The sequence below is a fragment of the Oryzias latipes genome, chromosome 18 (genome assembly GCF_053564925.1).
Source record: "Oryzias latipes strain Hd-rR chromosome 18, Olatipes_Hd-rR_3.1".
In the NCBI taxonomy this organism is placed as follows: Eukaryota; Metazoa; Chordata; class Actinopteri; order Beloniformes; family Adrianichthyidae; genus Oryzias; species Oryzias latipes.
In genome coordinates, this window is record NC_136254.1 from 3,206,802 (window position 1) to 3,226,498 (window position 19,697).

Below are 19,697 nucleotides of genomic sequence, written 5' to 3' on the forward strand. Positions count from 1 at the left end.
ATTAAACATGACAGATGAACGCTTTTGTTTTATGTTCCCACCCTTCTTTACCCTTGATGAGGATGATGCTGAAGGTCATGCTCACTCTGCTGTGCAGAATCGTGCCACACGAGCTTTAAAAGATTTAAAAATTAGCTTAGTTTTTGGTCAACAGTGATAAAAGTGACTAAAGAGTAATCATTTTTAATACAAAAGGAAGAAACCTGTTTGACCCATTAGGACCTACAGAAAGCATGCAGGAGGAGACATTTTTGGGCTGTTATCACTTTCAGGAAACCTGTGTGTGAGAGGCTTACTGTAAGAGGATGCTACTGTGCTGAAGAGCTGCCTGCAAAGTATTGGCCTTTACTACACTGCAAGCCTTCTTCTTAGAGCTATGGATATACAGGATTGTGGAGCTTTGCTGTAGCATGCATGCCGCAAGGAGCTCTGTTGGCTCTCTAAACGTGCACGCTCCACAGTATGCGAGTGCACTGGCACTATGCTTTTGCTGTTGATGCAAATCACATTGTCTATGTTTCTGCAAGCATCATTTTGCTCTAGTATAACAAAAACGAACTTCACAACTCATGAGTGACCTTTTGCCACAAAAAACTTGTGTTTTTTCCGTTTTTTTTTTTTCCTTTGGACTGACACGGAATTCATGGTTTTTATTCTCGGAGAAAGCAAAGCAATGTGGCTCAGGAGTGATTAGAAGGCGCTAACATGGATGTACAGTGTTTCTGAGTCACAGTCCCAGGCTCCATGACAGAGAATTTGCGTTTGCCTCACTGTCGGAGTCACACGGTTACATCTGCCACAAGCTTTGAGGCAGTTTTTTTTCCTTCACACTGCATAGAGCATGCATTTATAGATTTCAGACATTCAAAACTAATGATGATGAGGTAGCAGGGGTGCCGCTAGGGATTCTGGGCCCCATGAAAAGATTTTTCACAGGGCCCTAAACACAGCGGCACATTTTCTCCGTCCTCACTGTGTTTCTGAGCTCTCACTTTCATGTGTACCCAGTTCCATCTCTTTCTCAACATCCTATACATTCCTCCCTGACCAACCAGAGGAGGGTCCTGGGCCTGGTACTGTCAAGTGGACATGACATACATTAAATACATAGTTATTCTTAAAATATATCTATTTGTAACTGCATAGTCACCAGCTTGTAGCAGTCATCCCTGTCGGCTGCACACACCAGATTTTCTCTACCGTTCTCCTTGCACATTTTCTGTTTCACTTCTTTTAAAAGCATTATTTCAAAATGATTTGTTTCGTCGGCTTTAATTGATCGTTCTTCTGACTAATTCTTTTGTTTTTGTTTTTTTAAATTGTGGTAAAATGGAGGCTGACAGACGGATGCTACAGCTGCACTCAGAAACATTATTTTGACAGAGGGAATTTAAACTACTGTTGAAATCCAGCTTGATAAATATTTAACTAAAATAATAGTGAAATATAAAAATACATTTTTCTTGAGCTAACATGGGGAGAAAACAGAGAACCCCCTCCTGTCCCCCGCGGCCTTAGAATGTCTGTCACCCTAATCCCCCTTTTTTCAGCGCCCCATTGTAATAAATGCAAAAGTTGTGAAATGGGAGCAATCAACAATTTTAAGGGGACTTTTATTTTTTTTAAGGAAAATCAATTTGATTTGTGTGTGTGTGTGTGTGTGTGTGTGTGTGTTTGGGTGTGTAGGAGACAGCCATTGATCTTTTGTGACTCAGCAGAGACCTGTGCAGTTTTTCCTTACCTTTATTCCACTCATACATTCCACATCTAACTGCAAAGTAACAAAACAAAACAAAAAAGTGGAATCTCTGGATGCAAAAAAAACGAAACAAAGTATGCTCAGTCTACAAAAATCTGGTGGGGGTCATTAGCTAGATTTGGAATCAATTTATTTCAAGCAATCAAAGCACAAAAATCTAAAGAAGACAAACAAAAAAGATGTACATCTATATATAGATGTATCAAATTTTAAGATTTTTTCATGACTTCAAAAGATTAAGAGACATTCACTGGCCACTATATCAGGTGTGCCTGTCCAACTGATCATTAAGAGAAGAAAGGTCATTTTAGTGACTTTGAACGCAGCATGGTTGTTGGTGCCAGACGGGCTGGTCTGAGGATTTCAGAAACTCCTGATCTGCTGGGATTTTCACCCACAACCATCTGTAGGGTTTACAAAGAATGGTCTTAAACAGAGAAAAAAACATTTAGTGAGCGGCAGTTCAGCCAAAGAACCACAGGTTCCAACCGAGGTCTGCAGAAGAGCATCTCTGAACACACAACACGTCCAACCTGGAGGCAGATGGACTACAGCAGCAGAAGACCACACCGGGTACCACTGCTGTCAGCTAAGAACAGGAAACTGAGGCTACAATTCACTCAGACTCACCAACACTGGACCATAGAAGATGGAAAAACGTTGTCTGGTCTGATGAGTCTGCATTTCTGCTGCCACATTCAGATGGTAGGGTCAGAATTTGGCATCAACTACATGAAAGCATGGATCCATTCTGCCTTGTATCAATGGTTCAGGCTGGTGGTGGTGGTGTCATGGTGGCGGGATATTTTCTTTTCAGACTTTGGCCCCTTTGAACCAGTCGAGTGTGGTTTTATCGCCACAGCCTACCTGATTATTTTTGCTGACCATGTCTATCCCTTTCTGACCACAGTGGACCATCTTCTGATGGCTACTTCTATCAGGATAAGGCAGTGTTTTTCAACTAGTGTGGAGATGGTCCGGTGTGCCTCGGGAAATTGCCCTCATTCACTGATCTAAAAACATTTCCCATCTCCAGGACATCAGCTCTGTGTTCATCCAAACAGGCCCTGATAAAACACTGAGTAGTTAGGAATATGAAAGATCCTAAAAGGCTATTTTCTTTGTGTTTATTTGATTCTATTAAAGACATTTTGATAAGAATGACGGTACCGCGGTTTAGCTGCAGCTGTAACTGTTTTAGGAAAAATCCCGCCCCTTTAACTGTCTCCACCAATCATTCTTGGAGGCTCAATCACACGTCATCAGTCTGACCAATCAGAAGTGGTTAAAGTCTTCACTTCCTTGTTCCGATTCTACTCATAAAGTTGCTTAGTTCCAACAAAAATACCAGCTAAAGCTCTGTGATGGCTGCCTACGCTGCCACACCATCAGGGCAGTAACCTCCTGCACCACACCCTACATATATCTGTTCACTTTATTTGTTTGCATATACTTTTAGATTTCTTTTTCAAAAATAACACACATTTGATCATAAAGTTTATCAACATGTTTCAGTTTACTTTATTATAATTTGCTTTATTAATTTGATGTTATGCTTTGAGTCACCAGTGCTAAAGGGAACCATTGCTGCTGCTGCTGCCATCTGCTGCTGGAACAATCAAGTCAGGCCTGACACAAGAATGCATGCCAGTCAGCAGAGGCCTTATATTCAGCAGGCAGCTAATTGGACTGAACCATCACCCAGTGGACAAGGAATTCTTTTTGTGTTTCTTTACTTTAGTTTCCATTTTGATGGTCCTTAGTTTCATTCATTGTGTATGTTAATTTATCACATGTTGGACATTAGTTTAGTTTGTTCTCTGTGGTTTGTCTTAGTCTCTTTAAGTTCCCCCTTGTGTGTCTAGTTGGTTTGATCAGCCACTATATATGTTCCCTTGTGTTTCCAATTAGGGAGGTCAGTTTGATTAAGTTTGTTTGTTCAGTTGTTCTCTGTTACATTTAAAAGCTTGAGTTAATTTTGTTGCGTTGACCTCTTTTAAGGGCCCATTTTTGCCCATTTACACATTTTGAAAATTAAATTTCAATATTTTTGATTAAATTGTTTGCTGTCCTTGCCTTCTACTGCTCGGTCCACCACAAGCTCATATTTAGCGGTGTAGTTTTCCGCTGGAACCGGTGTCAGACCGTGGAATAAGTGAAGAAAACCATGAAGCTCAGAGACGCTAGTCTTTCTGCGTTCGGCGGCTGTTTGCACTACATCTCCCATGATGCGCGAAGGGGGTCTTAGGGCAGGGATGTCCAGTTTAGCTTAGTCAGTTTGTTAGTTCAATTTAGGATTTTCCTATTGAATTCTATGTATTCATGATCCTTTTACCGACATGAAGCACATCGAGACGACTGTTGTTGTGAATTTGGGCTATACAAATAAAATTGAATTGAATTGAATTGAACTGGGTTAAAGTGACAGCGTCTCAGCGCACAATGAGTCGTCCTTGTTAAATGTCACAATGAACACACGTCAAACAGTTTTTAAATCTTAACTTAACTTTTATTACGTCTTTTAGAAAAAACAGCTGCAACTTCCAACTTTTTCTGCCATAATTATCACAAAAATGCATGTGAGATTGTGGAGGAACTGTAGATTAATACAGACTATAGGTTTCTCCTTTTTTATAAGTTTTGGATGCTGGTGTGCCGTGAAAAACACTGGGATAAGACAGCATGTCATGAAGCTGGAATTATCTAAGACTGGTTTCTAGAACATGACAATGACTTCTCTGGACTCAAACGGCCTCTACAGTCCTTTGGGATGTGGTGGAACGGGAAATCGGCATCATGGATGTTCAGCAGACAAATCTCCAGCAACTGTGTGATGCTGTCATGTCAACATGGACCAAACTCTGAGGAATGTTTCCAGAACCTTTTTGAATCGATGACACCAAGGATTAAGGTGGTTCTAAAGGGAAAAGGGGTCAGACCTGTTACTAGCAAAGTGGACTTGATAAAGTTGCGGAGTGTGCATTAATCTAAATAACTAATGCGGTTATTATTACTCTAAATCATAAATAGACATATTTGAGCTTACACATATAGTATATATATTTCTGTTTAAGACAAACTTCACATTAAATAAATTTAATGTGAAGTTTGTCTTAAACAGAAATAGGAATTGCTTGAAAAGGAGTCGGAGGAGGTAAATATATACCCCTAACCCTGGTATGCTCATATTATAGAATAATACATTAATTAGATAAATGACTTTAAAATACTTGTTAAACGGATAAATATTGGAATCAAATCTAGGACATTTATTTATTTATTTATTTTTACTTGTCCTGTCCAACAGCTGGGCAGGCAGATGAGAGCTGACGGCCTCTTGTGTTGGACATATTTTACTTCAACACTAGGGGTTATTAATCTTCTTTAACCCTTTAACTACCCCACCAAGAAAAAAGCTATCAAAAAATTATTTGTTTGCATTTCTTATTGCTTTAGGTAAGTAATGACCACAATCTGTTTAGTTTTTTTTAACTGACCTTTTAGTTTTTTAAATAATGTCCTGTACCAAACGGTTGAGATGTCCTTTAATGGTAAAAGTGCAAAATTTCATACAGAGACAACAAATATTTGAAAAAATCATGTAAACCAATTCATTTAGACATTATTAATACTAAATATTAAGGGCATTTGTCTCCATTCTTTTTATCATGCCTCAAACTTTGAACTTTTTAAAACAAAGCAAATTTTGACCTATATTTCCTAGAAGTTGTTTGACACTACAACGATTTTGGATATTGACTCACTTTTGATGGTATTTCATAAATAGATTCTTGGTTTGGAATGAAACACAGAAAAAATTATATTTCTGACATCTTGTCCCAGCTTGTCAGAAGAAGAGGCGCTGTACCATGTTGTCGTAGTGCACACTGTTGTTTTGGTCGTGATGGTCTTGGTGTGTCGCCTTTCCACATCTGTGGTAGAGAGCTCAATGATAGTCAGCCAACTTTGGTTGCTTGCTTGTTGATCTTATTTAAACTGTGTGCAACAGCCAGGCAGAACCTTTTGAGTAACACTGTTTTTTGCTTCAGTAGGTCCCTCTTGTAGACCAGCCATGAATTAGTGACACACAAGTCAATGATGTATCCAAACAGGGGACTGTACCGTCACCTAGATTTAATTGTACAGGTCTTGTACAGGTGCACCAGCATATCAAAGAGATCTATTTAGCTTTGTAGATTTGTATCATAAGCAATATGCTCAATCATTTCATCAGTGAAAAGCATTTTTAAGTATTGGAAGGGTGTGTGTACATCCTCAGGAGGCTCAAATCTTGATTCTGGAACCTTGAATTCCTCAATGTCCTCATGCTTCCATATTCTTCTTATGGTTTTGCTTGAGTTAGAGGGGGATATTGAGTCAGGAGAATAGCCTGTCTCCTCCAACAGAATTGGAGGAGACAGGCTATTCTTTGTGGGGTAGAATGGCGTGTGTTTGCTTTTTCAGTTCTTCTTATGAGGTGGCAGTGTAGATGATCTGCTGGTTGAAAGAGATTCTTCTTCATCCAGGGATTCAAAAGAACTGTCACCAATGCCCTTTGCATGTGTGGATTGATAATCAGGATCCTCTGTTGGGTCATCATCACTGTCATACAGATCTGCATCTGATTCATGTGGACTTTGTCGTGGTCTAGCACTGTAGAATGTTTTATTGTCTATCTACTAGTTGTAGAACAAAAGAAAATGATAGAAAACTTTTGTAAATGTTAATATTATTATTGCAGCTTTTTTTGTTTAGTTTTAAATGAATTGTTGTAATAATCTTGATTTTTTTATTTATTTACGCACCAGCTGATATAAACTCAAAAATAGACAAAACTATACAGTATTATGTATTTTAAATTATTATTTATGATGTGTTAATGGATATTTCTTTAGTAATGGATGATTTAGAAGGTTGTTTTAACTGATTTTATGACAAACAGACCCTTTATTTAACATTGGCTTGATTTTGCTACTTATACCATAAAGTGACAAATCAACCGTTTGGTAGAGCATGTTTTTAAAAAATTATTACAAACAGAAATTTGTTTATTTTTGTTTATCTAAGAACATATTTCTGTTGATTAACGCCTTTACTAGTAATACAAAGTAAGAAAAATATTCCTACCTTTCAAATTTTCATAAAAAGGAAGAAAATGTGTATGATCATTTTCAAGTTGTGACTTGCTTGTCAGTCAAAGACGTTGGGCAAGTAACCACTGACTGACACAGTGCCATCTGTTGGTTTTCTTTAGCTTTGCATGCTTCTACCAATTGGTTGAGATGGCTAAATCAGTTTGAATTAAGTTAGAAACTTCTCTAATAAAAATACGGTGACTCAAAGTTTGCTCAACCGTTTGGTTGAGCAGGCAGTTAAAGGGTTAATCATGTTTGAAAATCTTTAGTGTTGGACCGGACGGAAAAGGAAAGAAGGGAAGAAGAGAGAGGGATGTTAGAGAGAGAGGGGGGGGGGGGGGGGCCATGAAGCAGCATAAAGCAACAAGTTTACTGGTTGTTTATCATTACGGTAAGGTTCAAATGTAGTACAAAAAGGGCGGGGCCTGTCCACACACACACTCAAATGTTATCAACACACCTGCTAGCTGTAAAAATGTCCACATGTCGACATGTAACAGATAGTGGATAGTGGAAAACAGATAGTGTTCACACACGCATACTTATGCCTTAAAACCAACTAGTGTGAAATATTTCAGTCATTCAATCATGCAAACTGTTAGTGCAAAGGTGAGCTAACACCTGTGCTCAGGTGAGTGTTTATGTTTTTCTAAAATGGACGGTGGAATGTGAAAAGAAGGAAGGAGAGTGCCCAGCCATCCCCACACCAAGACCCCCGCCGCAGCGGCAGCCGGAACCCCCAATGCCACACGGCAGCAGGCAGGGAACAACCGCCCCCCGGGCGACCCAGTCCGCCACCCAGGCCAGGGCCAGCAGGGACGCCGCGAGGCCCCCAGAGCCAGAGAGCAGGGAGGCAGGGAGGGAAAGGAAGCGCCGCCCCAGCCCAACCAGGAGAACAGCCCCTCAGCCGCGCCGGGAGAGCCAACGCAGGGCCCCACCCGAGAAGGGCGCCCCAGACGAGCAGCCCATCAACCCCCAGGAGTTCCGGGCATCCCCCCGCCCCAACCCCAGGTACGAGCCAGGACCCCCCAAGGGAGACCCGCTCCGCAATCCAGGCAGCCACCCACCCGGCCCACGGTTGGTCCAGGGAGGAGTAAGGCAGGGACCAGCCGCCCCCGCCCAGGAGGGGAGCGCCCCGGGGAGAAAGGGGGCCCACCACGGGTGTTGTAAACTTGGCCCGACCAGGCTCGGCCACAGTTGGAGATTTGGCGGGGCCCAGCACCTAGGGGCAAGGACCAGAACCCACCCCCCAGGGACACGGACACCCCCGGCTCAGGTGTAATGTGAACCCCCCCCCGCGGCGGTGTGCTTAGAGAACACCGCCGCGCCCAGGAAACCGGCACCCAGGGGACATGGCCGCCGTTGCCAAGGGCCCCGTACCCCCCACCAGGCAAGGGGTAGGGGACAGATGGTCCTAGGTCCCACCTTCCTTGCAAAACGTGTGTGCATGTATGTGTGTTTGAGAGCGTTTGTGTGTGCATGTGTGTGTGTTTATTTTAAAATGTATATTTTGAGGGGTGAGGGGTGTGTGTACTAAGGGGATGCAGTTAAAATTGGCGGGTAGGGCACTGAGGGGACATCTCCTGATTACTCCCAGTGATGTCCCCTCACCCTCCCCACCAAGAGGCCCTAAATGTCTACGGTGCGGTTAAAATTGGCGGGTAGGGTGCTGGGACGACATCTGCTGCTTGCTGGCAGTGATGTCCAAGCACCCCCCCCTACCAAGGGCCCTACATGTCTAAGGTGCAAATAAAACCGAAAGAGGGGGGGGCCACTCCATACAGCAACCATGGGAGGGGGGGACCACTGCCAAGGACATTTATTTTAATTTTGGAAGATGCAGTACAAAAATAAAAGATAACAAAAATTAAAAATGAGAGTGTAAAACTTTAATGAATACTTGCAAATTTGCGTCAATGGTAAATGGGAATAAAATACTAATTTAAATTTTGTTTCTAATCTGTTAAAATGTATTAATGTGTGCATTGTCATGAAGAAGGAAAATAAAAAAGAAACTGTTACTGTTACTGTTATAAAACAATACTTGAATGACTCGTGCAGATTAGCTAAACAGACTTTTTCATGCACGTAACACAGTGTATAGCTTGATACAAAATTAGATAATGCCTTTGGAGATTGGTTTGTTTTTTTATTGTAAAACCAAAGCCACCAAAAGACAGGTTAAGGGACATTATAAAAGACAAAGTTTACCATTTAAATATGCCTCATTATTTGAATCGGCACTTACCAAAGCATGTCAGCATCTGAAAATTGGTATCTTGTGGCGTTCCTCATGGCAACTGAGGTATCATTAGAGGGATCAAATTGGTTTGCTGATAGAAATGCTTCAAAAGGGCACATTATTCATAATGGCCAGAGTTTTTCACACTGCGTTCACTCAATTGTTCAGGAGAAGTTAATTATATGGTAGGAAAACTGGAGCTAGCAATTATCTTTAAATGGGATTTTTTTTTTTTTTTAATTCAATTTGACATTGCCCTTGCATTTTATCCTGATATTTCACGAGTTTGGGTGCTAAAAAATTACAACAGTTACAAAGTTTTGAGCTCATGTTTAGACTCCCGAACTTTACCTTTCGACTCTGCTGTCCAGTTAGCCTCCAGTTTTTGTTTGATTCAGTCCATTTAGGTGAAGTTTGCATGGCGTCCATGGTGTCAAATAAGAGTTAGAATTTCTACCCACCATTGCAAAAACTATATACCAGAAAAAACAAAACAAAAACAACTGCAGCCTTAACAATTTCAATATGTTATGCTGTTGGTGTCAAAAACCTGTGCTCCAGCATTAATAGACGGCATGGATAATTAGGATAATGGGCTGTCAAATACGAAGCTGTTTGGCTCAGCCGCCTGCAAGCACAGGGTTGGAAAATGTTCGTTTCACTAACAAGGACCGAACCACAACGGTTTGTGAGTCCTGCTTTAATGAGGAATCTTGGGTGGTGTGAATATGGGCGACGTAAACTTTCTCACATTGGTTTTTGGCTTATTGATTGGATGGCTGAACAGAAAGAGGCTCACGTTGTGAACGGAGGCTGTGTTGAGTAGAGGGATATTCCCACTTTTCCGGAGCAGGAATTAAAGATGAGGGAAAAAAATCAAAGAACTTGTGGAAATGAAAGGAGACACAGAGCTTTGGGGGTGGTGTTTGGTTTAAGATGGTGAATCAAGTGGTTATGATGGAATTTGCTTCCCTTGCAGTAGGTCAAGAAAATGAAAAAGCTGTGCTCTAAGGGTGAGTCAGGGGTGAGCAGCAGGGCCGGATTAAGACTCGTCTGTGATGGTGGCAAGCACTCTTCAGCGCCCCACTGCAAGAGATTCTCAAATATGTATTCCTGTTAGCTGAATCCTATTAAGGGAATGTAGACTCCTTTGTAGAAAACAATCAAAAAAAGGAAATAACCAAACAAACAAAACATCCAACTATAACCCAAAACCTTCATAAAAAGGCAGTAAAACATTATCTAAAAAGCAGGACAGAATTAAGTACATTAGAAATGTTAGACTTCCCATAAAATAAAATACAATTCAAAAAGATTAATTTAATGGAATAAAGTCCCAGTCCGATCATCTTTTGATCTATTTTCAAAGCATTCCAAGAGGTCTTTGGATTACGATGATGCTGTTTTTTAGCCTAAATCTAAAAACCTGTCGTTTTCAATGACATAGTTTCTGCAGAGCGGCTGGAGTTCATCAGGAATTCACCTCTGAGTTGTGGGTGGGACTGTTGGCATGGAGTATGCCTGCACTCATTTCTCACCATGCCTTCTTCTGCTAGCTTACAGCCCCGCACAACCACAACCTAACAGAAGCAGTGTTGCCAGATAGAGTTACAGTTTTCCAGCACCAAAAGTCATCTGAAAACCGCCAGACCCAGCCAAAAACCGCCTAGCGGGGGGGATTCCCCCCCACCCCACCCACACACACACACACATTTGTGTGTGTATCATTGTATAATCAAAACACAAAGAAAAGCAGTTTCACTTAAATAGCACTATTTAGAATCCTACAAATGGTCAAGACAAAGGCATTATACGTTCACAAATCACAGATGTAGAGAGGGGATACTACTGATATTACTTTACTTGCTTTTTCCCAGCAACCTGTCTAGTCCAAAAGCACAATTATACAATTTATATATATATATATATATATATATATAAAAAAATTGTATATGTATATATATATATATATAAGTATATTAAAGATACCCAGTATGTACCACAAAGGTATGAACCAAATAGTACACTGAGGAGTGCGGGGGAAACAACTCTCAGCTGCAGAGGATATGAACAGGTGAACAGGTAGAGAGAAAAAGCCGAGGCGAGGGAGGGGGTTTGGCTTCAAACTCTGTCAGAGAGATGGAAACACGGGCGTCAGATTGAGACGCAGCTTTCACTGCAGGACTTGAAGCAGAGACTCTCTGGGATGATTTTATGAACTCAAACATGGAAACACGATTACCATGCAGAGCTCTTTAAAATAATAAACCCGATCTCTCCACATTCTTCGTGTCTACCATGCATTGATAAACACAGACACAGCTCCATGTAGCGATCAGACGATCACTTTAGCTGGTAGCTCCTCCCACATGCGGCCTCTGTGTCAAGCTTTAAAGAACACATTTTCTAAGAGGCGGGGCAGAGCCCGGTCCATTAAGCGTCTCTGGCTGGTGCGTTCACGGAGCTTCCGTACATAGAACGCCAACAGCCACAGGGCCCAACGTAGTCCGCTATTTTATATTCATGAGGGAAAAAAACCTGCTGAACTGACCCTAAAACTGCCCAAATTAGGCAGAAAAAAGTTATTTTTACCTGCAAATTTAGAACCAAAACTGCCCAATCTAGCAACACTGAACAGAAGCTGTGCCACAAAAATAGCAAGCAGTATTGGAGCAATCCAAATGCCCAGTCTAGATCCAGATTGCAGCTCAGGCGAAGACGTTCATGGATCCATTTGTCTGTAAGTGGATGCATCTGAATGGAGAGGAGCAGGGAGCTTGTGGCATGTCGACTGTAATTTTTATGTCTCAAGTACAATCTTTTTCAAACTGCATTTTTTCTGCTCCTGATTTACAACAATTTGAATAAAGAAATATTTGGAAATGCAACTTTAACCTTAGATTCATTCATGTATGTCCTCCAACAGAAAAACACTATTTTCATTGAAGTGTGTCTATGAAGAATATTAGTTTTTGTCTTCTATTTTCTAGTTCTTTCCTTTAACTAAACGTTAACTTAACTTAAACTAGTTTGAATTAAAGTATAACAACATAAGGCTGTGTCTTAACACTATATTTACTACAATTATTACTTTTTAAGTAACTAACTCTGGCTTTTTTTAATTCTGAAATAATTCACAGAACTAGCAATGAGAAGACTACCTTTGGTCAGAAAAGCTTCAAAAGGTTAAAGATTTGAAACCTTTTGCGTCTTATCCAAGAGGCTTTCTTGACTCGCAATTAAACTGAGGAGAGAACTAGTTTTCATAATCTCCTCAGAGGGAGGAGTTGAACTTGATAATGACGACAAAGAGGTGACCAAAACAAACACCTGGTTGGCTTTAGGTCAAATAGACCTGAGAGTCAAGCCATATTAAGGTTTGCTTTGAGTTTTATTATAGAAGTCATTTGTCCTCAAATGAATGGGTAAGCAGCAGTTTTTACCATCCAATGCCCAAGTAGCTCCCTCGTGTGTGAATGACCTGATTGAAATGGACTTATTTTGTGTGGGTTTCAGGGGACAGTTGTGAATAGTTGGAAGATTATAACTAAGGGCTCCCAGTCAGGACACAATATGCAGGAGATCTTGCATATTGGCAGACACTAAAACATTCAATGAATAAACATGAAAAAACCATGGAGCAAAAAGAGTGACAAGGCAGAGCAGATGGCCTGACGAGGAAGACCTGTAAACCAACACTTAAATACAACGATGGTAATGAACTCAGATGAAGACAGCCGTGGATCATGATGAACCTGGAACTGGTGTGAGAGACAAAAGAAGAATTCAAAACAGAATATTATCAAAAACCTTAACATGTGAGGGGTCTCAGAGAACCAAGAGAAAAGAGAAGGAGTCCTGACAACTCTCTTCAGGGACAGGACAATGAAGGACAGCAGGCCCACAGAAACATGGCCAATGAGGATTAACAATGACCATCCTCAGGGACAGGGAACATGATCCCAACGACCCTCCTCAGGAACGTGACAGGGGACATTAAGGAGTGGTCCCGGTGACCCACCACAGGAACAGGAGGAAACTTGACGAATGGCCCAGGAAAGCCCCCCCAGGAACAGATTGGCTGGGTGTGGAATTGCATGAAATGAAAATATCTGCAGGAAAACCCATCTGATATGGCGTGGCATGATGTGGACTCCAAAAACCCCCACCACTACAGCAAAGATTCTCCTGCTGGGTCCAAGGTGGTCCGGTCATTCTGTCAGGAACTGGTGTTGTAGGACCTAAAATGAGTAGTAAAACAACATAAACACCATCTAATAATCCTCAACTGAGAAACACTAATTCCCATGATGCACCTCACCCGTTATCTATTATACACTGCATGGTCGGGGTTTTTACTACTGCCTGTAACACTGAACCTTTTACTCTTGCAGAGCACTAAAGTACACTCCCTGTTTATTTTTAAATCTACAGTAGTTGATCTGCATCCCAGTCGCCTTGCCTACACTGTCTGATGTGACCACACTCTCCAATTAAAACGAGTCTTGTTCACAGCAGCAGACTCAACGACGTGCACCACTCTGCCCATGGGTCACCTGGCATTAGTGAGACGGATCGGCAAGTAAGTCTTAGGCAAACTTCAAATAACCCAACTAGCTTTTCATTTAGTTGTTGGTAAATACTCTTATTATATCAGTATTTTAAAGTTTATTATTATGCTGAAGGGATTTACAAACTGCTATTAAAATTTGATAACAATTTTATCATATCCAGGTGATGTCTTGAAGATAAGCCACAGCATCAGGACTTTAAGTCTTCTTTCTTTAAACGTTTGACCTCTCATCCGAATGGCTGTGTCAGTCTCAAACTCGCTGATGAACTTGGATGAATGGTGAAACATAAAAAAAACAAAAACTTTAAGTCTAAACTCCATGACTCAACTTAAAAGCTATTATCAACACGCAAACGTCTTAAGTGTTTAAACTCTGCATTCACAATTACAACTGAAATACCTAAACACTAAATTCCAGATGGAGTTAACATAATCAATAAGATTTGTCTAAAAGAAGTAAAAACATGCAATAAAATGTTAAGAGGCTGTATTACCTGCTATCAGACATAATACTAAATAATTAAATCTTTATTTATAATAGCACTTTTCACGGAATGACTCACAATGTGCTTCACGGAGTTAAAACAAGACAAAATCAAAGAAGTAATACAATCAGCTCATAGCAGGTCAATGACACAACTAAACATGCTCTACCATTGTGAGTAAATCACAACTAAAAGGTAGCTGAAAGAAAAGAAAAAGTCAGCTAAAAGCTCTACTTCATAAAATGACTTAACTTGACTTTCAAAACACTTGACAGAGTTATTTGGCGCAGAGACAGAGGGAGGCCACTCCAGAGTCTGGGAGTGAGTGCCTGAAAGGCAAAGTCCTCCTTTAGTTAAAAAAGCGAGCTTTTGGAAGGCTTAGCATATTTTTATCTGTAAACCTCAGGGAATATCTAGTAGTGTAGGGAGTTAAAAGGTCAGAAATATAATTGCGTTTGTCCAGCTGAGTTTTTCCAGGCAAGCTAAAATTAAAAGCTAAAACTAAAATTAAAATTTCATGAAATAAAACAGGAAGCCAATGTAGCCATTAAAGCAGAGGGTTGACATGTGTTTGCTCCATATATCAGCTAATTATTGCTTATATTTCTTCATCTTAATCAATCTTAAATGATTGTGCTGACAGCTTTGGGTAGGAGTGATCACTTTGGTCTTGAAGCAGAATGGCTTTGTGGCTCTTTTTTAGTGAGTTCTTGTGCAAGACGATGTGTTCAAGCCTTGGCTTTGACTCTATGATGAGTGACAGTGCTGTATCTACACTTTTCTCTGGGACGGTGTCGTTTTTGCTGTATATGTTGTGAAACTCACAGAGCCTTGTTACCTAATTCATCTCTGTGGTTGGAATCTGGGCTGAAGATTGAGGACAGCTGGGGCAGCAGGCTACACGGGTGGGTGGGGCATAGAGTTCAGCATCCTATCAACTACAAAACCAAATCCAAAGGCACTGAAAGCAGCACCACAATGGAAGAAGAACTGAAACTTCCTTTCCAATTTGGAGGTGGAGCCACAGCACTCAGTGAGGATACCTCATGGCCCACAGCAGCTTTGTCCTCAATGTCTGCTATTGTTCCTTCTGGGAGTGAGACCCCTCCTGTGTGGACCACCTTGCCTCTCTTTGTCACCAAGACAACGCTGCATTTCTCGAGCCTGAATGACATCCCAATGTCAGTACTGTAGATCCTGTTGGTGTGGATCAGGGAGTCAATGTCACGCTCGCTCTTAGCATATAGCTTGATGTCATCCATGTAGAGGAGGTGACTGATGTTGGCCCATTTCTGAGTCGGTATGCATAGCCAGTCTTGTTGATTATTTGGCTGAGGGGGTTCAGACCTATGCAGAACAGCAGTGGGGACGGAGCATCACCTTGGTATATCCCACATTTGATGGACACTTGTGCAAGTGGCTTCCCATTGGCTTCAAGGGTGGTTTTCCACAGCTTCATTGAGTTTCCTATGAAGGCTCTTAGAGTCCTGTTGATGTTGTACAGCTCCAAGCATTCAGTGATCCCACTGAGTCATAGGCTTTCCAATCCAGGCTGTGCACAGGTTGGTGTGTCGTGACCTGCAGGAAGAAAGGCGCTATATAAGTATACGCCATTTACTATGTTATGTGCTGCCTTTTCCTCCCATATGCTTTTCCAGTACTGTTCAGTTTCCAGCCTTGGTGGATCTCTCTCTCTCTCTCTCTCTCTCTCTCTCTCTCTCTCTCTCTCTCTCTCTCTCTCTCTCTCTCTCTCTCTCTCTATTTCTTTGTGTGAATAAAATACTGTTTAACAAACATATTATTATGAACCATTAGTACATAACATTGTTTATATAATGATAATTCAAAAACTTCAACGTAAGAGTACACAAATCTACCTGGGGAGCTATTTTAGTATCAACAGATGAGGCGTTGTGTTACAAAAACAGAAAGCAGTGACTATCGTATGTCATTCTCTGCTGTAAATCGTTCAATGGGGGCAGCATCGCATTTCTAAAACGCTGCTGGCTCCGGGAGCAGCGCTCCAGAAGCGCGTGCTACAGGAAAACACTGCTGCCATGGTGGGGTCAGATCCATCGGGCGGGAAATGAGGAGTCACCTGTGGCGATCCGGATCTCAATAAACACTCCAGTGGGCGGGATTGGTCTTCTGCCAGGGACTTGATGTGCCGTGAGGCAGGTAGCGACTTTCCGATAACAGACAGAATTCGGGCTTGGTGTATGCCCTTAGACCCCCCTTCCGGGGGGTCTAAGGGCATACATCAAGCCCGAATTCTGCCAGTATAGCTTAGTCAGTTTGTTAGTTCATTTTAGTATTTTACTATTGAACTCTTTGTATTCGTGATCCTTTTGAGTTCATGTTTCACTTCGAAGCCCATCGAGACGACTGTTGTTGTGATTTTGGGCTATACAAATAAAATTGAATTGAATTGAATTATTTAAACACGCATGTGCAGTGACGTATGTATCAGAGGATGTCCGATTGGCCGTTCTGTTTGTTAGTCCCGTACTTCTCTGTGAGGATTTTGATTCGCTGACAGATTTTTTAGAAGTATATTTTTACCTCACCGTCACTTTGTGTGCTTGGTGACATGAGTGCCATCGATATAGAAGAAGCATTGGCATCTATCATTTTCATAACTCTTTGTATTGCCAAAAAAAACTATTTTAATAAATTGGAAAAACAAGAAAAATATAAACATAAGTCAACACAGAAATCTGCTGTTTGATCATATCAACTTGGAAAAAATGTCAGCCCAAAGCTCAAGTAACTTTGAAAGAATTCAGTCTCTCTGGTCTCCTGTGGTTGACTCCATGACTTAGGGGGTGGGGGGCTTGGTCGTCGCTGCTCCTTGCCCTTCTGCCGTGGTTTGGGGTGGGGGTCGGGGCCTCCGGTGCCTGGCGGGGGCGGTGGGGGCTCCGTTGGTCGGGGGGTCGGGTCCGGTGCCTGGGTGGGGCGGGCTGGGGCGCTGCGTGGTCCTCTGGGCTTGGGTGTGGGGGTGCGTGGTGGGGGGGTGGGGGGGTGGTCTGGCTTAGCTTGGGGGGATGGTCCCTTTGCCTGTGCTGGGGGGGGTTGGCGGGGGGCCCTGCTCGGGGGGGGGGGGGGGGGGCAGCGGCGCCGGATGGGTTGCCCATCTGCACCTGGGGCTGGGATCGGCCCTTCCCTGGTTCTGGGACGGGATGGGACAACCCTCTCGGGGCCCCCGGTGGCTCTGGGTGTCATCCGCTTCGGCTGCGGGGTCTGGGGTGGGGTGGGGTGGGGGGCTTGTCGGCCCTGTCCTGTGGGGGGGCGTTCTGGGGGGGAGGGGGGGCCCATAATTGGTGCCGCTGCTGCTGCGGCGGGGGTCTGGGTGTGGGGGTGGCTGGGCGCTCCTCCTCCTTCTTTTCACATTCCACCATCCATTTTAGAAGAACATAAACACTCACCTGAGCACAGGTGTTAGCTCACCTTTGCACTAATAGTTTGCATGATTGAATGAATGAAAGATTTCACACTAGTTGGTATAAAGGCATAGGTATGCGTTCGGGAACACTATCTGTTTTGTGTACATGTTGACATGTGAACATTTTTTGCAGCTAGCAGGTGTGTTCATAATATTTGAGTGTGTGTGAACAGGCCCCCCCCCTTTTTGTACTACATTTGAACCGTACCGTAATGCTAAACAACCAGTAAACCTGTCTGCTCTATACTGCTTCATGGTCTACCCCCCCCCCTCTCACTATCACCCCCCCCCCCCCCCCCCTCTGACATCCCTCCCTCTTCTTCCCCTCTTTCCTTTTCCGTCCGGTCCAACACCAAAGATTTTCAAACATGGTTGAAATGAATAAAGTTTGGCCTCAATTACAAAAGGGGTTTATTCAGACATACCTTTGGTTTGTCTGAAGATTAATAACCCCTCTTGTTAAAATAAAATATGTCCAACACAAGAGGCCCTCAGCTTTCATCTGCCTGCCTAGCTGTTGGACAGGACAAGTAAAAAAAAAAAAAAAAGTATATTTTTACTTTTTTGGTTATTTATCTTCTCTTGCCTGTGATCTACCCTCATGTCCTTGAAGATCGACCGGTCGATCGTGATCGATGTAATGAGCACCCCTGGACTAGAGTGTGGAGTAAGAACACTGGACAACAGCATCTCTCATGAGACATAAGTGTGTGTAGCATACCTCTGTAACCTACCCTTACAAATACTTCAAGATCCACTTAAAACATGCACAATAATGGCACATTCCATTTTCATCACAGCCCTTAAAGGGGCAGCATGCAATAAGCTATGTAGGATAGAGATGCCAGGCCATAAGTTACCTATGCAAAGTTGGACACCATATTGGAAAAGGCAGGATGCTGGCTGACTGCTGTGCTACAATTGCACAAACAGCTGAAAAAACAACTATGTGAATTTTTACAAGTGAAATAATACAGATGGTTAATACAGCAGAACTTACAAAAACATTTTAGGAAGATCTGACTGCGTTTACACACAGAATAGTAAACATTAAGGCTGATTTTCTAGTGAGGATGGTGACATCAACCCAAACCAAGCCAGTTCAAATTCAATGGTAGAATGAAACTTTACACCATTTCCACGTTTTCTGGCAGGACCATCCATCTTTGTTTGCTTTTTGGAGGATGACCATATTGTCCCCTCCTCCCCCTCCCCTCTCTGCTCTCCAATTTGGACCCAGCTGTTGGCACTCACCTCATCACGAGCCAGCTCTACTTAAGAAGAACCTTCACCAGCATTCACTGCCAGTTCATTGCCCCTCTATGGTGCTTACCTGGTTACACAGTCATGCCACTAAGTTTATGATTACCTTACTGCCTAGCTAATATCATTTTTCTACCTCATCTATAGGACCAATTCCATGTGTGCCAACCTGGGTCCTTTCTTCACTCAACCCAGCAGAAAATCCTCAGATATCCTTAACCACCAGCCACGTCCTCACACCACAACTCCAAGTCACGCCACAATGCAAAGCTGAGCCAAAACTACAAACTTTGCAACCCCTCCCAACCGCTCCTCAAGAGTAACTTCGCCTTTGACAAAACATCGTTCATACTTACCATCCAATCAACATCTACAATCTGGGCCAATAAATAATTTAATCCTGTTCAATCTCCTGTTGTCCTTCTGGGTTTCAGCTACTGGGTCTGCTTAGCCTTGCTGATCACGACGACTTCAATAAATGACTGGCTTATTTCTTAATTTGTTTTTACTTAATTTTTCAGATCTAGAATTGGCATTTTCATCAGGCACAGCTGGTGGGACGAGAACAAGTGGGCATGGGAACTTTAAGTTAAAAAAACAGGCATAAAGGAAATGCACCTGATCTTATATTTACGTAAATACATAATTTCAATTCACGTGCAATTTTCCAAATGTTAAAATTTTCTTAAGAATCTTTTCTTCACTCTGAAAACTCTCAGCTTTTTTTTTTTGCTTTGAAGAACAATTTCTGTGACTCAACCTAACAGACTGTTCGCTGTTTCTGCACTGTTTTTGGAT

General features: G+C 42.2%; 1 long non-coding RNA gene across 1 annotated transcript; it reads left to right on the forward strand.

Annotated features, from left to right (window-relative positions):
• Window positions 1-13,538: 13,538 nt before the first annotated feature.
• On the forward strand, window positions 13,539-19,473 carry LOC144987292 (uncharacterized). Its single transcript, XR_013651169.1, has 3 exons — window positions 13,539-13,718; window positions 18,791-18,961; window positions 19,047-19,473. It is a non-coding gene; the product is annotated as an uncharacterized LOC144987292 (long non-coding RNA).
• Window positions 19,474-19,697: the final 224 nt, after the last annotated feature.